General features: G+C 45.7%; 1 protein-coding gene across 3 annotated transcripts in view; it reads right to left on the bottom strand.

Annotated features, from left to right (window-relative positions):
- Positions 1 to 7,208, bottom strand: part of LOC138677066 (uncharacterized) — a 36,154-nt gene extending 28,946 nt beyond the window's left edge. The window contains exon 1 of one of the 3 annotated variants that reach the window (XM_069766899.1): positions 6,965 to 7,208. The gene's annotated coding sequence lies outside the window, so the exon portion shown is untranslated. The remainder of the gene's footprint in view (positions 1 to 6,964) is intronic. The other 2 variants (XM_069766898.1, XM_069766900.1) reach the window with 2 other exon arrangements.
- Positions 7,209 to 16,594: the final 9,386 nt, after the last annotated feature.

Raw genomic sequence — 16,594 nt, 5'->3', positions numbered from 1 at the left:
ACCTAACGACTTAACCTCGTCACCTGAGGAAGGAAACTCAGAAGCCGCAGCCTCACTCACATCCATCAGCGGAAGCTCATAGACAGAACCAGCCGAAGTACCACTCATGACCACAGGAGGGAGCTTGACCACAGAATTCACAACACCTCCCTGCTAACACCCTTGCACCTCTCCAGTCCATCCTTACCTCTGCTGCCTGACCAATTTATCTCTCTCCTCGCTAGTCCTCCGCTTCCCCCTCTGCAAATCTCTTTACTGGCTCCCATTCCCTCAGTGTATCCAGTTCAAATTACTAATACTGACCTACAAAGCTATCCATAACCTGTCTCCCCCATATATCTCTGAACTAATCTCCCGATATCTTCCTTCACGTAATCTCCGGTCCTCCCAAGACCTCCTTCTCTCCTCCACACTTATTCGCTCCTCAGCCAACCGCCTCCAAGACTTCTCCCAAATATACCCCATCCTCTGGAATTCTCTGTCCCAACAAATCCGACTATCAACCACATTCGGATCCTTCAGACAGAACCTGAAAACCCACCTCTTCAGGAAAGTTTACAGCCTGTACTGATCACGCTACCGCCTCACCAACACCGGAGCTCCTGCAACCCTCAACCTACTGTCTCCTTCCCCACCATCCTGTAGAATGTAAGCCCGCAAGGGCAGGGTCCTCGCCCCTCTGTATCAGTCTGTCATTGTTAGTTTGCTTACTGTAAGTGATATCTGTAATTTGTATGTAACCCCTTCTCATGTACAGCACCATGAAATCAATGGTGCTATATAAATAAATAATAAACTCCAGTGTAAGCGCTCAGCGTAGAGCGCAGGTTAAATGTGTGCCGAGCCTTACTGCAATCTTTGGGAGGCAGAATGGACAAATCAACAGGAGGTGAAGAATTGGTTTTATTTATTTTTTATACCGTTCCTCGTGCAGTGTAAGTGATTAGGCGACTTTATTCTTCAGGTCAGTGCCATTACAGCAATACCAGATTTACAGCGGGTTTTTATGTTGGGCTGCTGTCACGCACTAAAAGACACTTTTTTTGCATCATCGTATATTGAGAGCTATAATTTTCCATATTTCGGGCCGACAAAGTCATGTGAGGTGTCACGATAATGTGAATATGCCATATTGTGAGCTTAGTTCTAGAAGGTACCATGGCACAGACACACACGCTGCAAATTTGACCCCTGTTCTTTTCTCTGCTGCAGCCCAGTGGAATTCAAGCCCCTCGTTCCCCCCTCCCTTTCCCCAAGAATGTCTTTGTTTGGTGAAACCAAAACGTAAAGAAGAGAGAGAGTAGTGCATGTCATAACTCAGCCCACTCAGCGATATCACAACGAGAGGGCATATCTTACCCCTGCTGAGTTGTGAGCGTATGTAGTGATGGGCAGTCCAGCTCATTTTGGTGATCCAGCTCTCATGGCTCCGCTCACCAAAAAGAGCCGACTCTTTTTGGATCCTAAATGGATCCCTATTAAATACCTGATCAGGTATCCGAAATCCTGCCCACCTACTGCAGAAACTCCACCCATTTGCTAGGAACCAATTAAATTGAAGAGTGGGTGGAGTTTTGCTCAGGTGGGCAGAGTTACACCTGCTGAAGTCCTGGATTTTATGCCCAGTGAGAGCCATTCAGGGATTTTAGCGGCTCTTACTGGGGTGCCGACTCCCATCGTTCATAGCAGGGAGCTGGCTCTTTGTGTTGGATCGTTCCCGAATGACACATCGCTAGAGTGTAGTGTTGGTCCAGGAAGTGAGCTAACAGCTGTCCTCATGCATCTAGATATATATGGTCATCCTTCTCCTCCTTAGCCCACGGCCAGTCATGAGATAAAATTACATAACGACATGCAATTGTTCTTTTCAATTTTAATCCCTGTTTATTTGTAATTGCAATGTACACATGATTTTGTCTTCTTTATAATATCTTTTTATACTTTGTAAACACTGCCTAACTGTTTTTGGAGTAAAATATAGGATTACTACCGTAGCTTGTCTCTACATGCTCTAAGCGAACTGTCGCGTCCTCTGAAGTGAATTATGCTACTGATTTAGGTTGGCTCCGGACCCGTTAATCGAAGCTGGTGGCAGCATATTTTGTTCTGTGCGTTTGGGAGGCTTGGTAGCGACAGCGGCGTTGATAATTATTGTTCTTGCCTGTGTGGGAGTAGTTATACAGCACTCGCTGTAGCGTGCCCAACAGCCAGTACATAGCAGGCAGCCTTTCTGGCGACTAAGTACCCTAGGTGCCGTACCTCGACTGACCTGAGGGTAAGGGGGCGCCAGAGACCTGCACGTTCCAAAACGGAACTGGGAAGCGGGATATAGATAAATCCCCTTCAGAAGGAACCAGGGGCAACCAAACAACCCCAATTTGTGACAAATTGGTGAGTGGTGGGGATCATAAAGGTATCTTCCCCGTGAACCGTGACAGATTAGTGGGATCAGTGACATTTTGTTGGCAGCACGGTGGGATCCGTGACATGAGGACTTGTTTTTTTGCAGGACGAATTGACATGTTATTGGTACAATTTTTGTGCACATTCCTTTTTTTTTTTTTAAATCGCTTTCTATTTCGATTTTTGGGAGGCAGAATGAACAAAAAGCAGCAGTTCGGGAATTGTTTTCCTGTTAATGCGGTTTCACGTATGGTAAAATTGTAAAATTACAGCGATATCACATTTATATCATTTTTTTTTTCACAATAAAAACTATTTTATAGAAAAAAAATATTATTTTTGCATCGCTTTATTCCGAGATCTATAACTTTTTTATTTTATATAACTTTTTTATTTTTCCTCTGACGGAGCAGTATGGCGGCTTGTTTTTTGCGGGATAAGATGACGTTTTCACCGTTACCATGTTTATTTGCCTGCGTCTTTTTGATTGCATTTTATTCCACTTTTTTGGGCGATATGATGATAAAGCACTGTTTTTTTATTTTTTTTACGGGTGTTCACTGAACTTTTTAGTTTGTGATTGTAAAAATATTTGTATTCCTTTTTTTTTTTCCCTTTTCTTACCTAGTCCCTCTATGAGACTTTAACTGTTATTACTCTGATCACTGGTATAATGTATTGCAGACATTGTCAGGTCACCGTAGCCGGCAAACCAGGAAGCCGTCATGTGACTTCATGTTTTTGTGACAACGATCTGCAACCCGCAGTTATGTTGTGGGGTGCCATTCGTATGGGACAGGGAGCACCCCTCCCTCCTAAATCGCGACACTTAAAAAGTTAAACAGTTTGGAGTGGCATGGAGCTCGGCTAGCACTTACGAGCGGCAATCATGCGGGCACAGCTCCTGAGCCTGCGCGATCGCTGTGATGTAACTGTACGTCACTTTGCGGGAACCCCTCCCCGACCGATGTAAACTTGCGCCAAATGTCATGAAGGGGTTAAAACCATTAAACAAACATGTCTCATTTGTGAAAACTTTTGCTGCAGTGCAGATCTTCTTACTTTGCATCTGGATTCAGGACACTTCATAGGAGTAAAAATCAGCAAAAATACTTCGGGCAGCAGAATTTTTTTTTTTTCAAATGTAAATCATAGTTATTATACTTAGCTTCTTTTTTTTAACATTTTCAAGATCTCTGCTTACTACACATGAATGAGAACCTACTGGTGACGTCCGCAGGTGTCCATTCCACCTATATACAGTTGTGGCCAAAAGTATTGACACCCCTGCAATTCTGTCAGATAATACTCAGTTTCTTCCTGAAACTGATTGCAAACACAAATTCTTTGGTATTATTATCTTCATTTAATTTGTCTTAAATGAAAAAAACACAAAAGAGAATGAAGCAAAAAGCAAAACAGTGATCATTTCACACAAAAGTCCAAAAATGGGCCAGACAAAAGTATTGGCACCCTCAGCCTAATACTTGGTTGCACAACCTTTAGCCAAAATAACTGCGACCAACCACTTCCGGTAACCATCAATGAGTTTCTTACAATGCTCTGCTGGAATTTTAGACCATTCTTCTTTGGCAAACTACTCCAGGTCCCTGATATTTGAAGGGTGCCTTCTCCAAACTGCCATTTTTAGATCTCTCCACAGGTGTTCTATGGGATTCAGGTCTGGACTCATTGCTGGCCACCTTAGAAGTCTCCAGTGCTTTCTCTCAAACCATTTTCTAGTGCTTTTTGAAGTGTGTTTTGGGTCATTGTCCTGCTGGAAGACCCATGACCTCTGAGGGAGACCCATCTTTCTCACACTGGGCCCTACATTATGCTGCAAAATTTGTTGGTAGTCTTCAGACTTCATAATGCCATGCACACGGTCAAGCAGTCCAGTGCCAGAGGCAGCAAAGCAACTCCAAAACATCAGGGAACCGCCGCCATGTTTGACTGTAGGGACCGTGTTCTTTTCTTTGAATGCCTCTTTTCTTCTCATGTAAACTCTATGTTGATGCCTTTGCCCAAAAAGCTCTACTTTTGTCTCATCTGACCAGAGAAGATTCTTCCAAAATGTTTTAGGCTTTTTCAGGTAAGTTTTGGCAAACTCCAGCCTAGCTTTTTTATGTCTCGGGGTAAGAAGTGGGGTCTTCCTGGGTCTCCTACCATACAGTCCCTTTTCAGTCAGATTCCGATGAATAGTACGGGTTGACACTGTTGTACCCTCGGACTGCAGGGCAGCTTGAACTTGTTTAGATGTTAGTCGAGGTTCTTTATCCAACATCCGCACAATCTTGCGTTGAAATCTCTTGTCAATTTTTCTTTTCCGTCCACATCTAGGGAGGTTAGCCACAGTGCCATGGGCTTTAAACTTCTTGATGACACTGCGCACGGTAGACACAGGAACATTCAGGTCTTTGGAGATGGACTTGTAGCCTTCAGATTGCTCATGCTTCCTCATAATTTGGTTTCTCAAGTCCTCAGACAGTTCTTTGGTCTTCTTTCTTTTCTCCATGCTCAATGTGGTACACACAAGGACACAGGACAGAGGTTGAGTCAACTTTAATCCATGTCAACTGGCTGCAAGTGTGATTTAGTTATTGCCAACACCTGTTAGGTGCCACAGGTAAGTTACAGGTGCTGTTAATTACACAGATTAGAGAAGCATCACATGATTTTTCGAACAGTGCCAATACTTTTGTCCTCCCCCTTTTTTATGTTTGGTGTGGAATTATATCCAATTTGGCTTTAGGACAATTCTTTTTGTGTTTTTTCATTTAAGACAAATTAAATCAAGATAATAATAACAACAACAAAGAATTTGTGATTGCAATCATTTTCAGGAAGAAACTGAGTATTATGTGACAGAATTGCAGGGGTGTCAATACTTTTAGCCACAACTGTAGGGTCCATCCCGCCTGTATAGGGTCCATCCCGCCTGTATAGGGTCCATCCCGCCTGTATAGTGTCCATCCCGCCTGTATAGTGTCCATCCCGCCTGTATAGTGTCCATCCCGCCTGTATAGGGTCCATCCCGCCTGTATAGGGTCCATCCCGCCTGTATAGGGTCCATCCCGCCTGTATAGGGTCCATCCCGCCTGTATAGTGTCCATCCCGCCTGTATAGTGTCCATCCCGCCTGTATAGTGTCCATCCCGCCTGTATAGGGTCCATCCCGCCTGTATAGGGTCCATCCCGCCTGTATAGGGTCCATCCCGCCTGTATAGGGTCCATCCCGCCTGTATAGGTCCATCCCACCTGTATAGGGTCCATCCCACCTGTATAGGGTCCATCCCACCTGTATAGGGTCCACCCCACCTGTATAGGGTCCATCCCACCTATATTGTCCATCCCATCTGTATAGGGTCTATCCCACCTGTATAGGGTCCATCCCACCTGTATAGGGTCCATCCCACCTATATTGTCCATCCCATCTGTATAGGGTCTATCCCACCTGTATAGGATCCATCCCACCTGTATAGTGTCTATCCCACCTGTATAGTGTCCATCCCACCTGTATAGTGTCCATCCCACCTGTATAGGGTCCATCCCACCTTTATAGTGTCCATCCCACCTGTATAGGATCCATCCCGCCTGTATAGGGTCCATCCCGCCTGTATAGGGACCATCCCGCCTGTATAGGGTCCATCCCGCCTGTATAGGGTCCATCCCGCCTGTATAGGGTCCATCCCGCCTGTATAGGGTCCATCCCACCTGTATAGCGTCCATCCCACCTGTATAGGGTCCATCCCACCTGTATAGGTCCATCCCACCTGTATAGGTCCATCCCACCTGTATAGCGTCCATCCCGCCTGTATAGGGTCCATCCCGCCTGTATAGGGACCATCCCGCCTGTATAGGGTCCATCCCGCCTGTATAGGGTCCATCCCACCTGTATAGGGTCCATCCCACCTGTATAGGTCCATCCCACCTGTATAGGTCCATCCCACCTGTATAGGGTCCATCCCACCTGTATAGGGTCCATCCCACCTGTATAGGTCCATCCCACCTGTATAGGGTTCATCCCACCTGTATAGGGTCCATCCCACCTGTATAGGGTCCACCCCACCTGTATAGGGTCCATCCCATCTGTATAGGGTCCATCCCACCTGTATAGGGTCCATCCCACCTATATAGGGTCCATCCCACCTGTATAGGGTCCATCCCACCTGTATAGGGTCCATCTCACCTGTATAGGGTCCATCCCATCTGTATAGGGTCCACCCCACCTGTATAGGGTCCACCCCACCTGTATAGGGTCCATCCCATCTGTATAGGGTCCACCCCACCTGTATAGGGTCCATCCCACCTGTATAGGGTCCATCCCATCTGTATAGGGTCCACCCCACCTGTATAGGGTCCATCCCACCTGTATAGGGTCCATCTCACCTGTATAGGGTCCATCCCATCTGTATAGGGTCCACCCCACCTGTATAGGGTCCATCCCACCTGTATAGGGTCCATCCCACCTGTATAGGGTCCATCCCACTTGTATAGACAAACATGGATCCCAACATCACAGGTGACACAAGTACATGACATCACACAGGCTCACACATTACCTGCTTTCCCACTTGCACCTATAATCTTGATTCCTGGGACTTGTAGTCCTTCTACAGCGCAACTACAATACCCAGCAAGCACCGCACACCGCGGGTTAGTCCCACTGAGTCTAGGTCACCGACACTGAGCTGCCACTGCCAATATTTGTCAGGTTCCTATAAATTAAATCCACATGAATAGGCCAGGATTGTCTCTGCAGGCTCAGTGAGAACTACAACTCCCATATTACAACAGAAGATACCTGCTTAACAAGACATCTGGGAATTGTAGTCCAGTTGCCCTTCAGCGCAAATTCACTCGTATTAAGCTAAAACTACCAATCCCAGAAAGCAACACTTTAACGGAAGTGACGTAGAACAGGCGTTTAAAAGACCGTAGAGCATGCTGGGAGTGAAAGTCCCACTGCAGTATTGACCAATGAGAATGGGAGTTAACAGAACTACAACACGCGCGTGAACGCCTATCTGCTGACGTCATACGGCGCAGCATTCAATCACCACGGAACTGAAGGGATTTGTACTGGTGATGATGGCGGGGTGCCTGCAGTTGCGGTGTGCGCAGTCGCACTCCATGCTAGATGCCTCACTGACTGCACACGGCCTAGTATGACATAGAGCTGTACAATCCGGGACCTGTGCGTGACCCGGGGGTGAAATGCGGACCCCCAACTGTGGCTTCACTGCCATCCCAGTACAGCGCCCCCTCTGTGCCTGCTTATGGCTGTGGTGCCCTCTGCTGACCACAGCGCGGTACTGCAGGTCTCTGGCACATAGTTCTCTATAGATTGTTTTCCAGGCTCTCTGCTTGCTGTCAGGGAATGAGAACCTCAGTGCTGTGTGCGAGCAAAGGCTGAAGGCCCGTCCTGCTCACAGGGATGACATGGTTACTGGATTATTTGCTTTGTGTCCTGGCATCATTACAAAACCGCATCATCGTGAAAGGGACATATGAAACTAAGCAAAATGTGGCACAAGACTGGCACGGAGTAATAAATGTATGCCACTAGTCAAAATTCACAATTTGGTGTCTGCATCAAAAATAATATTTCCTGGATCTTCTTCATCCTGTTGCCGTCATCTTCGCCTCCCTAGAAGCCAGGCCCGATAGCAAACAATGCGCGGCTCCCTGGAGAACGAGAATTCGAATGTTCATCAGACCCCAGACCAGGACCCTGAATAAATAGACTTAGGACCAGACCCCTAAAATAACTGACAAAGGACCAAGCCCCTAAATTATCAGGTCCCAGACGTAACTCCTAAATTGTCACACTGTAGACCAAGTCCATAAAGTATCAGACCCCAAATACAGAGGACACTAAACCTGACGCGTTACTGGCGATAAGACGCCCATGGCCACAGCATGCTTTCCATGGATCAACAATACAACACCTTGTTTTGTACACATTAGGCTACGTTCACACTAGCGTTCGGCTAGTGTGCGTCGCGCTAGCGTCGGGCGACGCAGCGGCGACGCACGCGTCATGCGCCCCTGTGTTTAACATGGGGGACGCATGCGTTTTTGCTTGTTGCGTTTTCCGACACGTGCGTCTTTTTTGACGCTAGCGTCGGACCAAGAAAACGCAACAAGTTGCATTTTTCTTGCGTCCGATTTTCGTCAAAAAACGACGCACGCGTCGAAAAACGCAGCGTTTTTGCGTGCGTTTGCACGCGTTTTTCGGTGCGTTGTGCGTCGCCGACGCAGCGGCGCACAACGCTAGTGTGAACGTAGCCTAACTCACAGATGGAGGCGCTGAGCTTCCTTCTACTTCCTGTCACCGAGTCTGCCAGCTGCTGCTGTTCTTCCCATCCATGGTATTGATTTCTCCAGTCCCACATTTCGAAGGCCTCGATTCTTCTTCTGTCTTTATCCATCCAAAGATCAAACTACGCTATTCACAAAAGGTTATTCCTCACCTCACCCTCTATCTGTCGGAGTCCTCAACCAAGAATCTGCAAAAACCCTAGTCCATGCCCTCATCATCTCACGCCTTGACTACTGCAACCTCCTGCTCTGTAGCCTCCCCTCTAACACTATCGCACCCCTCCAATCTATTCTAAACTCTGCTGCCTGACTAATCCACCTATCCCCCCGCTATTCCCCGGCCTCTCCCCTCTGTCAATCCCTTCACTGGCTCTCCATTACCCAGAGACTCCACTACAAAACCCTAACCATGACGTACAAAGCCATCCACAACCTGTCTCCTCCGTACATCTGTGACCTCGTCTCCCGGTACTTACCGGCACGCAACCTCCGATCCTCACAAGATCTCCTTCTCTTCTCCCCTCTTATCTCCTCTTCCCACAATCGTATACAAGATTTCTCTCGCGTATCACCCTACTCTGGAACCCTCTACCCCAATATATCAGACTCTCGCCTACCATGGAAACCTTCAAAAAGAACCTGAAGACCTACCTCTTCCGGCAAGCCTACAACCTGTAGTAACCACCGATCGACCAAACCGCTGCATGACCAGCTCTACCCTCACCTACTGTATCCTCACCCATCCCTTGTAGATTGTGAGCCCTCGCGGGCAGGGTCCTCTCTCCTCCTGTACCAGCTATGACTTGTATTGTTTAAGATTATTGTACCTGTTTTATTATGTATACCCCTCCTCACATGGAAAGCACCATGGAATAAATGGCGCTATAATAATAAATAATATAAATTTGACTTTTCGGTGAAATTTATGGAAGACGTAAAACGTTCCCGCTACAGTGATATTTATCATGAAAGTTGGGCATTTAAGTAGAAAAAGCGATGGTGGTTTCCTCATCTCAAACAATGTATTGATGCAAAAGCCAACAACGGTGGTGGTTATACCCAAGTCTCCAGCAGCCATTCCCTAATGATGCAATGAAATAAGGCAGCACACTGTAGCGCCAAAACTTGCAAACATGAAATATGAAAATTGAATTGCATTACTGCACTAGAAATATGAAAAATTGAGAAAGTATAGCGCATAAATTGGTCAATTCATGTGTACCTGGTAGCCATGATAAGGCATTTCTCATTTACCAGGACCTAACAATGTCTTTCCTCTCTAAACCTTCTCAATTTTTCATATTTCTAGTGCAGTAATGCAATTCAATTTTCATATTTCCTGTTTGCAAATTTTGGCGCTACAGTGTGCTGCCTTGTTTGTTTGATTGTATAAGAGTTGGTGACTCTAGGTTCAGCACCTGTTCACACTTAGACTGTGTTTGGATGTGACGGTCAGTTTCTTGAAATTTGTATTCCCTAAAGATGCGATCTCGATAAGCTGGAGCATTGTCCTCCATGAAGATGAACTTAGGCCTGTGGTGTTCGGGCAGAGGCACAATGACTGGATTAATGATGTTATTCAAGTAGTAGGGGCTCGTTACTGTACTATTCACAGTGTATGGCAGTTCTGTATGGACCAGACGCAGCTGCCCACACTGTAACACCATCACCAAAGGCTCTTCTGGTGACAACAGTGGCTCGTGCATAGCGCTCTCCTGCTATTTCGCGGGTGGCGACATCTTGGAGGAGGACATTTTTTTCAATCCTCTCCAGCAAGATGGCGCTGCCGGCGCCTGCGCAATAGCAGCTATCGGATCTCTATACAAAGCAATAGCTGCGCAGGCGCCGTGGGTGCCATTTTCACATTGATTTTTGTTTTCCTTGTTCTAGTAAATCTGCAAAAGGGAAAATAATAAGTGCACAGTAAACATGCGATTATGCTGCAGCGCAGGTGCCACGGCCGGCACCTGTCTACAGAAGCGTTTTTTTTAAATTGTTCAGTATCTGATGGTATTCATCATGCAAACTAAGGGGCGGGTCAGTGAGGGATCAGTGACCTGTCAGCAGCCTGCATTATGAATATATAATCAGAGCACCACATGCCCCGCCTTAGGACATGGGCATATCATTAACGCAAAACTGAAAATATAGATAAAACAGCCACAAGAGGGAATTAATCAACCAAGGTATCATTATAATCAGTATAACGGCGCCGACCTGACACTGTAGGTTACTGAGCACAATCCTGCTGACAGGTACATCTCAGGGTATGTGCACACATTGCGGATTTTGCTGTGGATTCGCAGCAGTTTTCCCTGAGTTTACAGTACCATGTAAACCTATGGAAAACAAAATACACACTGTGCATGGTGCAGAAAATACTGCGCGGAAACGTAGCATTGTTTATTCCGCAGTATGTTCATTCTTTGGGTGGATTCCGCAGCGGTTTACACCTGCTCCATAATAGGAATCTGCAGGTGTAAAACCGCAGGTGGAATCCGCACAAAATCAGCAAAAAAATTGCGGTAAATCCGCAGTGCGGTTTACCTGCAGATTTACCAAAATCAGTGCGGAAAAGTCCGCACAACTTTCCGCAACGTGTGCACGTAGCCTTAAGGTCTCTTCTGTCTCGTTTATGGTCTTACTGGCTTCCTCAGGAATGATCTACTATATAATTGTCTAAGGGTCACTTCCGTCTGTCTGTCTGTCACGGATATTCATTGGTCGCGACCTCTGTCATGGGAATCCAAGTCGCTGATTGGTCGTGGCAAAACGCCCACGACCATTGCCACGACCGATCAGCGACGGCCACAGTCTGGTGGCAAAATGGCCGCTCCTTCCTCCCCGCAGTCAGTGCCCGCTCCGTACTCCCCTCCAGTCAGCGCTCACACAGGGTTAATGGCAGTGCTAACGGGCCATGGTGTAACACACTCCGTTTATGCTGCTATTAACTCTGTGTGACCAACTTTTTACTATTCATGTGGCCTATGCAGCATCAATAGTAAAAAGATCTAATGTTAAAAATAATAATAATAAAAAAATAAAAAATTATATATACTCACCGTCTGTCGCCCCCTCGGTTCCAGAGCAGGCCTTTCCTGCTCCTCACGACGCTCCGGTGACCGCTGCATGCATTGCGATCTCACGAGATCTCCTGGCGCCCTCCTGGCGCGAAACGGGTTCACCCGTTGAAGCGCCAGGAGGGCGCGAAACGGCCGTCGTTCACCAGCTGCTCTTGTTGTATACATCCCCGTGCCGTGAAGTTATGAAATAAAGATACCTGTTTGAAGACCGGTGAGTGCCGCCAAGTTTCTTCTCCGTTGCCTGCATCGTTGATGTTCGTTGTTCTGGCTGAGCACCTCAGGTCTGCTGGCTGGCTGCAAGCTGTGAGTTCTAAACGTCTTGGTCGGAGTAGCGGTGGTGCGGTCAGCTGTTTTCTTTCCCGCACGTACTACATGGCTGTGCTATATACTCCATGGGCTGTGCTATATACTACGTGGGCTGGGCAATGTACTACGTGGGCTCTGCAATGTACTACGTGGGCTGTGCAATGTACTGCGTGGGCTGTGCAATGTACTGCGTGGGCTGTGCAATATACGTCGTGGGTTGTGCAATATACTACGTGGGCTGTGCAATATACTATGTGGCTAGGCAATATACTACGTGGGCTGGGCAATATACTATGTGGCTGTGCTATATACTACGTGGCTGTGCAATACACTGTGTTCCAAATTATTATGCAAATTGGATTTAAGTTTCATAAAGATTTAATTTTTTTGTTTTTCAAATAAACTCGTGGATGTTATTGTGTCTCAGGGCTCAATGGATCACTGAAATCAATCTTAAACACATGTGATAATTAGTTTTCCAAGTGATTCTAATTAAAGGAAAACTACTTAAAAATGATGTTCAAAAACTTCTTTATCTCGTCCTTAATTCACTGCTATGGCACTTCAAACAATTATTCCACAACCACCGCGGACTTAAATCATATTGGCCGCAAGAAGAGAACCATAAAAAAAATTTACCATTCTTTATTTTCACAAAATTAAAATATTCCACAAGACAGAAAGGACCTCACAAAAAGCAGAGTGTTACTGAAGGACACCATAAATCGCACTACAGGATACAAATATATCACTACGGTAAGTTTTAAAACATCAATACACCCTCCTACTTAAATGTTGTCATAACTAATATACTTGCAGTAATAATGCGGGTTATAAGGCCATATATGCGGGGCGCACGAGGAAGGCACGGATATCTCGCACTCGGTACCCCTCTCTCGGTCTATTTGGCAACAGCTGGCCCAAGGTATTTGATTATGTGTATATGTACACTGCACTTTGATTAAGGGTAGCATCCTTCTTTTGGGGACATGAGACATGGAATACAATATTGTTTACATTTCTACATACTATGGTCCCTATTGGTGCTGTAATTCTGTAATATAATATACCATATCACCCTTGGTGGCCAAGTTGTTATGGCCTTATAACCCGCATTATTACTGCAAGTATATTAGTTATGACAACATTTAAGTAGGAGGGTGTATTGATGTTTTAAAACTTACCGTAGTGATATATTTGTATCCTGTAGTGCGATTTATGGTGTCCTTCAGTAACACTCTGCTTTTGTGAGGTCCTTTCTGTCTTGTGGAATATTTTAATTTTGTGAAAATAAAGAATGGTAAATTTTATTTATGGTTCTCTTCTTGCGGCCAATATGATTTAAGTCCGCGGTGGTTGTGGATTAAAAATGATGTTCCACATTATTAAGCAGTCCACAGTTTTTAAGTAACATGGGAAAGAAAAAGGATCTCTCTGCTGAAAAGCATCAACTAGTGCAATGCCTTGGTCAAGGGATGAAAACATGAGATATTTCCCAAAAATTAAAGCGTGATCATCGTACTGTTAAGAGATTTGTGGCTGAATCTGCGCACAGACATGTTTGTGCTGATAAAGGCATAATGAGGAAGGTTTCTGAGAGGCAAGTTCATCGGATTAAGAGACCAGTTGCTAAAAAGCCATTACAAACCAGCAAACAGATATTTGAAGCTGCTGTTGCCTCTGAAGTCCCTCGAATCTCAAGGTGTAGGATCCTTCAAAGGCTTGCTTTGGTTCATAAACCTACTATTCAGCCACCCCTGAACAGTGTTCACAAGCCGAAACAGTTGCAGTGGGCCCAGACATCCATGAAGACTAATTTTCAAACAGTCTTGTTTACTGATGAGTGTTGAGCAACCCTGGATGGTCCAGGGTGGATGGAGTAGTGGATGGTTGGTGGAGGCCACAATGTCCCAACAAGGCTGCGACGTCAGCAAGGAGCTGGAGGAGTCATGATTTTGGGCCGGAATCATGGGGAAACAGCTGGTAGGGCCCTTTAAGGTTCCTGAAGGTGTGAAAATGACCTCTGCAAAGTATATAGAGTTTCTGACTGACAACTTTCTTCCATGGTCTAAAAAGAAGAAACGTGCCTTCAGGAGCAAAATCATCTTCATGCTGACAATGCCCCATCTCATGCTGTAAATAATACCTCTGAGTGATTGGCTGCTATGGGCATAAGATGAGATAAACTCATGGTGTGGCCACCATCTTCCCTGACCTCAACCCTATAGAAAACCTTTGGAGTATCATCAAGCAAAAAATCTATGAGGGTGGGAGGCCGTTCACATCAAAACAGCAGCTCTGGGAGGCTATTCTGACTTCATGCAAAGAAATACAAGCAGAAACTCTCCCAAAACTCCAAGAATTGTGAAGATGATATCAAAGAAGGGTCCTATGTTACATGTAACTTGGCCTGTTAGGATGTTTTGGAGTTAAATAGCTTTGTTGTTCAGTGAATGTGACCTCCTAATGCTGCAAATTCCACAAATGAGCATTTTCAGTTCTTTAAAACATCAAATGTATAGAAATTATACTGTGCCTAATAATTTGGAGCAGTGCATTTTGAGGAGATTATACTGTTATCATTGGGAGGTTTCTTCAATAAAATTTGATGTATACTCTAAGGGTACCGTTACACTATACGATTTACCAACGATCACGACCAGCGATACGACCTGGCCGTGATCGTTGGTAAGTCGTTGTGTGGTCGCTGGAGAGCTGTCACACAGACAGCTCTCCAGCGACCAACGATGCCGAGGTCCCCGGGTAACCAGGGTAAACATTGGGTTACTAAGCGCAGGGCCGCGCTTAGTAACCCGATGTTTACCCTGGTTACCAGCGTAAAAAAACCCAAACACTACATACTTACATTCCGGTGTCTGTCCCTTGCCGTCTGCTTCCCGCACTGACTGACTGCCGGCCGTAAAGTGAAAGCACAGCACAGCGGTGACGTCACCGCTGTGCTCTGGTTTCACTTTACGGCCGGCAGTCAGTCAGTGCGGGAAAGCAGACGGCAAGGGACAGACACCGGAATGTAAGTATGTAGTGTTTGTTTTTTTTTACATTTACGATGGTAACCAGGATAAACATCGGGTTACTAAGCGCGGCCCTGCGCTTAGTAACCCGATGTTTACCCTGGTTACAAGCGAACGCATCGCTAGATCGGTGTCACACACACCGATCCAGCGATGACAGCGGGAGATCCAGCGACGAAAGAAAGTTCCAAACGATCTGCTACGACGTACGATTCTCAGCAGGGTCCCTGATCGCTGCTGCATGTCAGACACAGTGATATCGTATGGATATCGCTGGAACGTCACGAATCGTGCCGTCGTAGCGATCAAAATGGCACTGTGTGACGGTACCCTAACGGGTGATGACTTTTATTAGACTGACTGTCATTTGCACCGACCATTTAGGAAAATCCGAGAAAAATATAATTTGCATAATAATTTGGAACACAGTGTATACTACGTGGCTGTGCTATTTACTACGTGGGCTGTTATATACTACGTGGCTGTGCTATATACTACGTGGCCGGCCGCAAACAATCAGCGACAGGCACAGTCCGGGCGTGAATTGGCGGGGGATTTGAACCACTCTTCGCTAATTGGTCGCGGTCGGCTGAATCCTGTGTATTCAATGTATTATTCTACAATCTTCAAAAATAAACTACTTACATATTCTAAAACACCCAATGCGTTAGACTCGGGCTACCATTTAATAGTCTTTATATATGTCCATAATTCATCAGGCTTTCTTTCATTCATGAAGAAAACATACGAAAAAGACAAGAGTCTAAATTCCCAAATATGACTGGAACATATATAAATAATCACTGATGCCATGTGGTTCGTTTTTTGAAAAAGTATAAATACAATTTTTATTCATATAACATCATAACAAAACAACACAGGCCATGACTTCGTGCAAGGATAAAAACAAAATCACTGGACAAGTATGACAGAGATGACGCATGCTAGTGGTGACCGATTATCCATATAACTCAGGCTATGTTAAGTGGTACCAGAAAATGAACTCACTGACAGAAGTGGAAAGCCCGAGTAACCACATAAAAAATGGGCAAGCAAACCATAAAATGCCCCCTCCCACAGGATGTACTATAATAGCAGAAATAGCATAAGTGTAGCATAACTAAGTATGGACACCCATGGGGGGAAAGAAGAAGAAAAAAAAAAAAAAGGCTAAAGTACTATGCATATGTGGCCAAAGTATTGCTTACCCATAGGATAATGCCAGTCACCACAAGTTACCCCAACGCGCGTTTCGCTGCTTCTTCTTCAGGGGGCAGTGTGGAAATGTGCATAATCTGGACCTTAAATACCCCTCCAAGCACTCAGGACCAGGTGCAACGCATATCAGGAAGTTGCCAGTGACTGTGTTACTGGAGCGCATGTGGGCGTGGCCGCCCACTTCCCCAGCATCACACTGGGCGTCAGGATGCAAAGCAGTATGGGAATG

The sequence above is a fragment of the Ranitomeya imitator genome, chromosome 4 (genome assembly GCF_032444005.1).
Source record: "Ranitomeya imitator isolate aRanImi1 chromosome 4, aRanImi1.pri, whole genome shotgun sequence".
Taxonomy (NCBI): Eukaryota; Metazoa; Chordata; class Amphibia; order Anura; family Dendrobatidae; genus Ranitomeya; species Ranitomeya imitator.
Note: the sequence above shows the minus strand (reverse complement) of the source record. Positions and strands in the feature narration are given on the sequence as shown.